Source organism: Lissotriton helveticus, chromosome 9 (genome assembly GCF_964261635.1).
Source record: "Lissotriton helveticus chromosome 9, aLisHel1.1, whole genome shotgun sequence".
Classification (NCBI taxonomy): domain Eukaryota; kingdom Metazoa; phylum Chordata; class Amphibia; order Caudata; family Salamandridae; genus Lissotriton; species Lissotriton helveticus.
Window position 1 is genome coordinate 753,403,460 of NC_136070.1, and position 10,138 is coordinate 753,413,597.

General features: G+C 38.4%; 1 pseudogene; it reads right to left on the bottom strand.

The window, feature by feature from the left end:
* Nucleotides 1-714: 714 nt before the first annotated feature.
* On the bottom strand, nt 715-1,126 carry LOC144782963 (small ribosomal subunit protein uS9 pseudogene; annotated as a pseudogene).
* Between the last annotated feature and the right edge of the window lie 9,012 nt (nt 1,127-10,138).

A 10,138-nucleotide genomic window follows, 5' to 3' on the forward strand; every position in this document is an offset into this window, starting at 1 on the left:
TTTAATGAGGAGAGTTATTTCCAGGATAATGATTTGGTGCATGCAGTTGACACCAGTGGTCGAGCTTATGAAGTGAAAGATGGTTGTCCAGTTGAAAAAGAAAAACTTTTGACAACAGAGGCAGAAGAGGTGTTAGGTAATGAGGTTTTAGGAAGACGTCCTAAGGGTCCTGTGTATACCTGGAAGTGTAGTAGTATTTGCAGTGTGCGACAGGATTCCATCAATTTGCTTTGTGATTTTGAACGGTCATTTAATAAGAAAAGTTTGAAGCAGAAAATGAAGTTGTTGCAAGAATTAGATCCTTGCAGAGTGAGAGAAGTGACAGGTTTGCATGGTCATTCACTGGCTTGTCTTTCCAGGAGAGTATGCCAGAGTGTTTTTCATCATTTCAGGATGCTAGCATTGCATCATAATAAAGTGAGGAAATTAGTTAGAATGTTGTATTATGCTAAGAGTCCAGCAATTATGCTTAAACAATTATGCGCTGCTCTTTTGCATGGTTCTGAAATAGATGTGAAGAATATATGTGAAGAAATTGAGTTTTGTTACTTTGGAAGTAAAGAGGAGAATGTTGAAATTGACCAAGAAGAAGCGGGTAATGTGGAAGATAGTGTACAGGTTTCCAGTACAGATAATTTCCAGAGGGAAATTGCGACGTTTCAGGTGAAATCAAGTGAGAGGCCAAATTTCACTTGTGTGTGTTGTCGACGCACTTATTATTTTTTTTTTTTTTTTTTAGTTTCCACTTCAGATTTATTGGAAGAAATGCAAAAAATTTATCGGTAGGACTTCTGGTAGCGAGCACGAGCTCCGGGTCCACCAAATTTCTTAGATTCGCAACGACGAGGATCTGCTACCAGTAGAGTCCTGTCATACTGGATCAATATATCCTTGATTTCCTTCTTGGAAGCTTCATCAACATATTTCTGGTAGTAAGCCACAAGCGCCTTTGAAATAGACTGGCGAATAGCGTAGACTTGGGCAACATGACCGCCACCCTTCACGCGGACTCTGATGTCAACACCAGCAAATCTCTCTTTGCCTAGGAGAAGAACCGGCTCAAGAAGCTTGTACTGAAGTGTTCTAGGCTCAATCATTTCCAGGGGCCTTCCGTTAACTTTTATCAAGCGACGCACTTATTATAAGAATCAGACTAAGTTAGTGGATTTATATGCAAAAAGTGAAAGGGAAAATAATAGTGAATGGAAGGATTTCACAACATACTTGATGGTAGAAAATTGTTTTGATTTGGGATTGGATCAACGTGTGTGTACTTATTGTTGTAACAAATTAAATCAAAACCAGATGCCTGCTAGAGCAGTTCATAATAATCTGGAATTGGTTGAGATTCCTTCTGAATTGAAGGATTTAAATACTTATGAATCTATTTTGATTCAAAGTATCCATCCCTTTCAGGCTATTGTAAGAATGGAGCCAAAGACAGGGAAATTGCCTCCATCAGATTTACAGAGAGGATTAAAGGGAAGAGTTGTTTATTTGCCTCTAGATTTGAAGAAAAACATTAACACAATTGGAGTAGAAAAAGTGGAAGAGGAACCTCTGGTTATCTTAGTTAATGGGGTTCCGACAAAGAATAAGAAAATATGGCAAGATTTAGTGGATGTTAGGAAAGTTAAAAAGGCAACATTGTATTTGAAAAAAAATAATAAATACTATAAGAATGTATATGTTGCAGAAGAGGAAGTAAGTGAGGAAGAGGATAGCGATTTGTGTGCTGGTCAAATTGAGAAAGTAGAACCCTCTACTAGTGAAGAAATATATGAACATTATAGTGTTCATCCTTTGCATTCCAAGGAAGTCATGGGGAATGCTATTGAGTTGTTTCAAATGAAACAAGCCAAAGGGAGTCCCATTAGTGTTTGGGAGGAAAGTTTGGAAGCTCGGTGTTTCCCACAGCTTTTTCCAACAGGTCAGGGAGGAAGATATGATGAGCGACCTCATCAAATTCCTGCTTCTGAATACCGGACTTTGCGATTGTATGCAGGAGATGCTAGGTTTCGACAATGCATTCCCTATTTGTTTCATCTCCTGTTTGAAAGCGATCTGTCTGGACTGTCATATGCAGTGAACCACATCTTGAAAAGTGGTATACACATGCAAAACATCTCGGCAAGTGACTTTATGGATAAAGTCAATGTCCAAGACAGTATTTTGGATTCTCACCTGATTAATCTCATGGCGTGTCAGCGTGGTACTAATGAGTACTGGTACCGTTGTCATGGTGATTTAAAATGTATGCTGAGGAACTTAGGAACTCCCACATGGTTCCTCACTCTGAGCTGTGCCGAGTATGGCTGGGAAGACTTACTTGAATTTCTACGAGAGGCAAATGGAAACATCGAAAACATCGAATTCAAGACACCCGGAGAACTGTGCTCTTTGGATCCAGTCAATGTATGTAGGTACTTCAATCATAGATTTGAAGCTATGATGTCTTTCATCATGAATAAGAAGAATCCACCTCTTGGAGAGGTGTTGGATTTCTTCTGGAGAAAGGAGTACCAAGCAAGAGGTGCTCCTCATATACATATGTTGCTGTGGATCAAGGATGCACCTAAATTTGGAACGGATCTAGAAGACTCAGTGATGAGTTTCATACAACAGTATTCTACGTGTGCTGTTCCAAACGCAAAGGAGAAGAAAAGCCTAAGAGAAAAAGTTCTACGTTTCCAAAGCCATCGATGTGGAAAGTACTGTCGTCGTAAATTCCGAAACAAGGACAAGTTCTACACCAAATGTCGTTTCGGCTTTCCACGACCGGTGATTTCTAAAGGAAGAGTAAACAGTTTGATGTCTTCGCTGCGACATAATGTGATGAAGAAATCACCTAAAAACACATACAATTTGAAGAGGAACAAAGAGTCTAAGTACATCAACGACTACAACCCGGTGATTTTGTCCATGTGGAATGCTAACATGGATATACAGTTTGTGGCTGATAACTGTATGGCTGTGGCTCGGTATGTGACATCTTACATCACCAAAAAAGAGAAGACAGAATTGAAGGATATGTGGGAGGACATTTCCCATGAAAAGAGCCTCAGCAAGAAGTTGTACAGTTTCAGTCTGAAGATGTTGTCGCATCGAGAAATCGGAGCTTACGAATGTTCTGACCGGTTATCTTCAGCAAGTCTCTATGCCAAGTCCAGGAGTATCGTTTGGCCGAGTCTTGGTTTTGCTGCAACGCGTAATCGAGTTCTCAAACCTGTGCGGGAAATTGAGTATTTGGCGGAAAAGGAGCCAAACAGTACCGACATTTTGAAGACCAGAGAATGTTTGTCTGTATGAGGTTCTTCAAAATTACATATTCAAGAGGAACATCAAAGAAGATACTGAGAAAGGAGTGTATGCTGTAATAGGAAGTGAGGGATGTCTGGTCAAGCAAAGAAAATGCCACTTGGTAAACCATCGAAAATTGAGTGGCGAATCTTCTGAAAAAAAGGAGTTTTTCTATTTAGCACTTTTGCAACTTTTCAAGCCTTGGCGTGCAGAAGAGGAACTGCTTGGAGATTTCCTCTGTTACGAAGACTCTTTCAATGCTGCCAAGGAGACCATAGAATGTCCTGCTTTTCCCAAATATGTAGAAATGTTGAATGCGGAAATTGAGCAGGAAGCAACGATTGCAGCCGAGATTGCCAGAGACAGTTCTCAGGACAGTCAGAGTTCTGCTTCATTGAGTCAGGATCCACTAGGAGGACCTGTTATCGAAAATGAAGCTGCCACTGCTATGAATGAAGTGGAAAGAGCCATGGCACATGCTCAGGAGGATGCGGTTAACTTAGAAGAGTTGGAAAGACAACTCAACGTTGAGCAGAGGAAAATATATGACGAAGTTACCATGCAAATTGATCATGGATTAAGTCATGACAAGAAAGAGTGCTCATGTACGTCGTTGAAGCCTGTCCGACTGTACGTGAGTGGAGAAGCGGGAACTGGAAAAAGTTTCCTTATTAAAGCAATTTCATGTTATTTGCAGGAAAGGACAGAGTCATCGCTGTCTTGTGTTGTCACTGCTCCAACTGGACTGGCAGCACATAACATTAAAGGGATTACTTTACATCGTTTACTGATGCTGCCAGTGGAGCATGACAACAAATTACAATATCACAAGCTATCTGGAGATGCTTGTTGTGAAGTTTCAAGAATCTTGAGGAAAATGAAACTTCTTATCATTGACGAAATAAGCATGGTTTCCAATGTCATGCTTGCCTTTGTGCATTTGAGAATGCAAGAAGTTCTCAAAACAGAGTATGATGTGTTATTTGGTGGCAAACACATCATTGTTTTCGGAGATCTTCTGCAGCTGACACCAGTGAAAGGGCAACCTGTGTTCAAAATGCTCACGCATGAAGATACCAGGAAGTGCCTAGGGAGCATTGGCAACGTCAATATATGGTTAAACTTCAATTATGCTGAACTGCATGAAAATATGCGTCAGGCGAAGGATGAAGTTTACAAGACTATTCTACAAGATGTTAGAATTCGAAAAGTGACCGAGCATGGGAAAGAAGCTTTACATGCACGATTACTGTCAAATTTATATCCAGAACAAGATGTTGTGCCTGAGAATATTTTTCAGAAAATTACTGAGAAGAAATCTGGAATATGTTTGATGCCAACTCTTGCAGAATGTGCCAAATTCAACAACAAAATGTTGCATTTAGAAAAGCAAGAGATTGTGAAACTGGAAGCTATTGACAGAGTAGAGCATATGGGATCAACAATTATTTTGTCTGAGAATTTGAAAAACAAAATTGGATTCATTAGAGAAGACTATATCTAAAACTGCAGGTTTTGAAAAGACTCTGAATGTGTGCTTGAACTGCCGTATAATTTTAAGAAGGAATTTACATGTTGAAAGAGGTCTGGTAAATGGATCAATGGGTAATGTTGTTGATTTTGTAAAATACAGAAATAGAGATGGAATTGAATTTTTAAAAATTAAATTTGATGGCATTGAGGAAGTACAGCTAATTGGTCGTTGTTCTGCTAGATTTTTGCTTGTAAAAGACTTATATGTTCGCCGTAAGCAGTTTCCTGTTTGCTTGGCATATGCGGTGACAATCCATAAATCGCAAGGTTTAAGTGTAGACAGTGCATTGGTGAATATTGGCAGTTCTGTGTTCAAGGAGGGTATGGCATATGTGGCATTGTCACGAGTTAGAACTTTATCGGGATTGTACTTGATTGAGTGTGATGTCACAAACATTTGTGCGGATCTAGATTGTGTTAAGGAATACAATAGGTTAAGAAGAGAGTATGCGCCACATTTGCCTCAATATCCTTTGTTTGAGAAACGTGTGGTAGGCCGGAAACGAAGAAATGTGACCAATACTGGGGAGGTTGTAGCAAAAAGACGAAAAGTCGATGAACCTGAAATTATAAGCAGAAACAAAAAGGATTCTGTTGAAGATGTTGTTGGTTTTCAATTTGAAAACAGTTCTGGTGTCAACTGCTATGCTAATGTAGTGGTTAATGTTTTGTTTTCTCTAGAAAATGTAAAAGAAGAGATTGTGGTCAATTCTGATCAAAGATTTTGCAGTTTGTTAAATTCTGTGTTAGAGAAATGTAGCACTGATAGAACAAAAATAGAAAGTGTGTCTGAAATTCGAAATCTGTTAGACAGATGTTCAGGCCAAACACAATTCTCTCAAAATATTCAGCAAGATTGTCAGGAGTTTTTAATGTATATGCTTGATGTATTGCATGCTGAAGGTGTAGATGTAGATCACCTGTTTGGGCTTTCTTATCAATGGCAGCATGACTGCGAGAACTGTAGGGTATCAAGTACTACTAGTGTAGACTCAGAAAGATTTATATATTTAACTTTGCCAGACAGTAAATCAGTCTCTTTTAATAAACTAGTAAAAGCAGCTGATCACAACATGGAGTGTAGCCAATGTAAATCTGAAATGATGTCCACATTATTTATACGAACATATGGCCAGTATGTTATTTTAATGTTCCAACGATGTAGGCCTGATGGAACAAAATTGACAACTTTAATTAAAAATTTTGTGGCTTCACAGTTGTCAATATCAGGAAGGACTTTTGTAACTGCAGCAATTATATATCATGACGGTCCTTCAATAACATCAGGACATTACACAGCTTATTTAAAGTCTAGAAATGGCTGGTCATTCTGCAATGATTCTGTTTTAATTTTCAAAACAAAATTGCCGTATGACCTTAAAAACTCTTACCTGGTGTTTTTAAAACCAAAATTTTAGGGAAAGAATCTCGGGATGTGCTCTGAGGAATTTCAAGAAGTTCTAATGGCTCCTACACGATTTGGCCTTGAGGATAAGTGTAGTACAGAGACATAACTTCTTACCATAACACTGGACGTCATTGAGAAATAAGTGCACTTTGAATGAGTTCAGAAAAACTGTTTCTTTTTATAAGCTAATTGAAGCAGCCAATCAAAACATGGAGTAGAGGGAATGTAAGTCTGCAATGCTGTCTACTGTTTTACATTGCTTTGTGATTAAAAGTGATGTAGAGAATTAAATAATTGTAGTAGTCATAGAGGTAGTGTAAGTCTGCTTCATAGTAAGCAGTATCAGTGTCATAGGAAATGTAGAACATGACTGAGCAAGAAGGGGAAGATATTACTAGTCCAGGATTGTGAAAATGATCTTCAATATTTTAATTGTGAAAGTTGCGGAAATACAACATGACGGGATTGGCTTACAAGAATTCTAAGAGTTATAAATGGCTCAGACATGATTTGGCCTTGTGGAAACGTGTGGTAGAGAGCAAGAAGTCATTTATTGTATGTAACATGTTTTTCAAAATGATGGAGGTTTTCTTTCAGAAAGTGGCGGTCTGAAAGTAATAACAGCACAACAGAGTGTAAGCTGTTCATAGGACATCCTTCAACGTCATGGAAAGTAAGTTAACTTTAAGGAGTTCTGAATTCTGATTTGTTATGTTGTATGGGTTTTTTAAACACAATCATTTTGATTGTGTTTTTTTCCCCTGCTGTTATATGATGAATACCTTCAAGTCACTGTTTTTAGTGAAATTTGATACATTCTGAGAACAGCAAAAATAAACCATTTAACATGTATAATTAATTCTGTACTGTTTGCATTTATGATGTACATTTAGAACTGTGTAGGAGGCATGGAGAAGGAGAGGCTTCTGTAAGTGTCAAAGTTGTTGCATACAGTGCTCATATTCTACGTAGTCTTTCAAATGATAGACTACATTTCCACAATGAGATACCTAAGCAAAGGAAACACAGGTGATATGATTGTGGAATGAGCAAAATAAATTGCACGTTTTTCAATTATATTACCTGTGTTTCCTAACATTACACATCACATTGTGTAGATGAGGTTTAGGCCTGTTCCTAGAGACAGAGGAGGTCTGACATTTGTTCAAGAGTGCAGTGGACATGACTCACTTCGTTAGTAGGCCTCCACATGTATTATCTCCTCTGCATTCTTCAACAAACCTAAATTCCATCTGCAACCCTGAGTAGGACTTACCTGAAACAAATCTGTGCATAGGTTACACCTTATTGGCATCTTGAAACAATCATTTAAAATGTTAGGGTCAGATTTATGGTGGCCGTGCGCCTCTTTTGCTCCATTGTGGGTCACTTTTGTGTAAAAGATGCACCATGTTGCAAGATAGGTTTCAGTTCATCTCCAGCAAGATACCATCAGTTTAAAATGTATATAATTAGCACTGTGTAGGGGGCATGCAGAAGCTGAAGCTTTTGTAAGTGTCAAAGTTGTTGCATGCAGTGCTGCACTTCTGGGTACTGTTTAATATGCTGCACTAATCTGCACTATGAGATACCTAAGCGTAGGCAACACAGGTGATGTGATTGTGAAATGAGGAAAAGAAACTCCACATTTTTCAATTACATCACCTGTGTTTCCTAAGTTTACGAATGACATTATGCAGATGAAGTTTAGGTCTGTCCACGGACACAGAAGAGGTCTGGCCTTTGTTCAAGAGTGAAGTGGACATGACTTACTTCATTGGTAGGCCTTCACATGTATTATCTCCTCTGTATTCTTCAACAAGCATAAATTTGATATGCAATCCTGAGTAGGCCTCACCTTAAACAAACCTCTAGCGAGGCCACACCTTATCGTCATCCTGAATCAATCATTTAAAATGTTAGGGACAGATTTATGATAGGTGTATGCCTCTTTTGCGTCACTGTGCGTCACTTTTGTGAGACAACAGCAGTGCAAAAGATGCACCATTTTTTAAGATAGGCCTCACTTCATCTGCATCAAGATACTGTTAGTTTAAAATGTATATCTTTAGGACTGTGTAGGGGGCCTGGAGAAGCAGAAGCTTCTGTAAGTGTCAAAGTTGTTGAAAAACTGTTTGTCCTTCAATCTTTTCCCTTGTCTTTTCTAATTTTTAAATACATGTTTTAATATTTTTCAAATGTTTGTTCTCTCTTTCACAGATTGAAAGTATAAAAACAAAAAGTGAGTAAGTTAATGACAATTATAAGGTAAATGTTTTGTACTCTTTTCGTTACATTTCTATCACATTCACCTACTAGTAGTTCAACAGCTTCATTTCTTTAACCCTCAGTTTCCTGCCTTTGCTACTTCCCTCATTCCTTTCTCTATTACCGACTTACTCTACTCCTTCCACTCCTTTTCTCAGTCCCTCTCTTCTCATAGTTCCTCACTCTTGTTCACTCACTCCGTCTCTATTACTCTTAGTGTCTTTGACTGATCACTCTTTCACTACTTGTTCATTATGCTTCTTCTGTGTAGTTGAAGCACACTAAGGGGCATATTATGAACACAACCAATAAAATTATTGCTGTTTTTATTGGCAGAAAAGTGTTGCAAAAGTGGTTTTAGCGGCAGTTTTCCGCCACAAAAGCAGCTTTAGCGACACATTTCTGCCGATAAAAGCTGCAAAACCTTTATTGCCTATGTTGATGATATGGCTCTATGTTATTTACATTTCTTTGCTGTTTCAATTAATCTTTTTCTGTTATTTTTTCTTTTTTGTTTTCTGTTTTTTCTCTCTGTTATTCCACATGTTTTACTCTGATTTTGAACATTCACTCACATTCTCCAAGAAACTCTTCTTTGTTATTGTTCTGCTCTCTTTTTTTTCTTTCACTTCCTTATCTATTTTGTTTTTCACAATTATACCCTCTTCCATCTTTTCTTCGGTAAATAGATCTATTAAACAGTATCTCTGGTTTACTCCCTATAGCTGTCTTTCTTTTAACATTACTCTCTGTTTACTTCCCTTATACTTACTCTTCTTTTGTTTAAAAAAAAAAAATTTTTTGGTTCGCTCCCGGTTCGCGAACCGGGAAGCGAACGGGGAAGCGAACTAAAAGAAATAGAGCTTGCCAGAGTGCTAAACATTCTAGCAATTTTTTTTGAAAGGGGAGGTAGTTCTGAAAAGAACTATTTTTTTAATGTTTTTGTTGTTTTATATTTTTTTTTTTTTGAACATTTTTTGTTTTTTTTGTATTTTTTGAACAGTTTTATGTTTTTTTTGTTTTTGATGGAGGGGAAACAACAAAAAACAGGCATTGAAAAGGGCTCAACAGGAGCAAAAAAAAAAATTACTGTCTGGGGCGGTTAGGGCAATTGTGATTGTTATAAGCTAGGTTAATTAAATTAATGCTCATGTTACCACAAGACAGCAATGCACCGCAGTACATACAAGTAAATTTCATATGTGCAAAATTCTGCTGAATGTTTGGCACGGTTTCCCGTGCCTCTGCTCCTGTCAACGATATTAGTGATGTTGACCTGGCCACAGGAGTTGTTGTTGGGTTATCTTGCATGTCACGTATCTCCGCCTGGCTGTAGTTCAGTGGATGCCACCTGGTCATGTGACGATGCATTGTATAGTTTCCGTAGCTATATTTTTTATCAGTGCCTCTAGATAACCGGTCTTTACAAATCAGGCAGGTCACATACCTAGCATTTACTTTTTTTTGCCCTCGAGGGAGTGAAAAAAACTGCCAAATAAAGCTGGCTTTGCGACGGGAAACCCGGGGCACCTCCTGTAAGAACTGTGGTCCTTCGGTCTCCTCTTCCTCTAGTTCATCCTCTTCCTCCTCTGTCTGGCTGATAAACTGGGGAGGTGGTCCTCTCTTCCC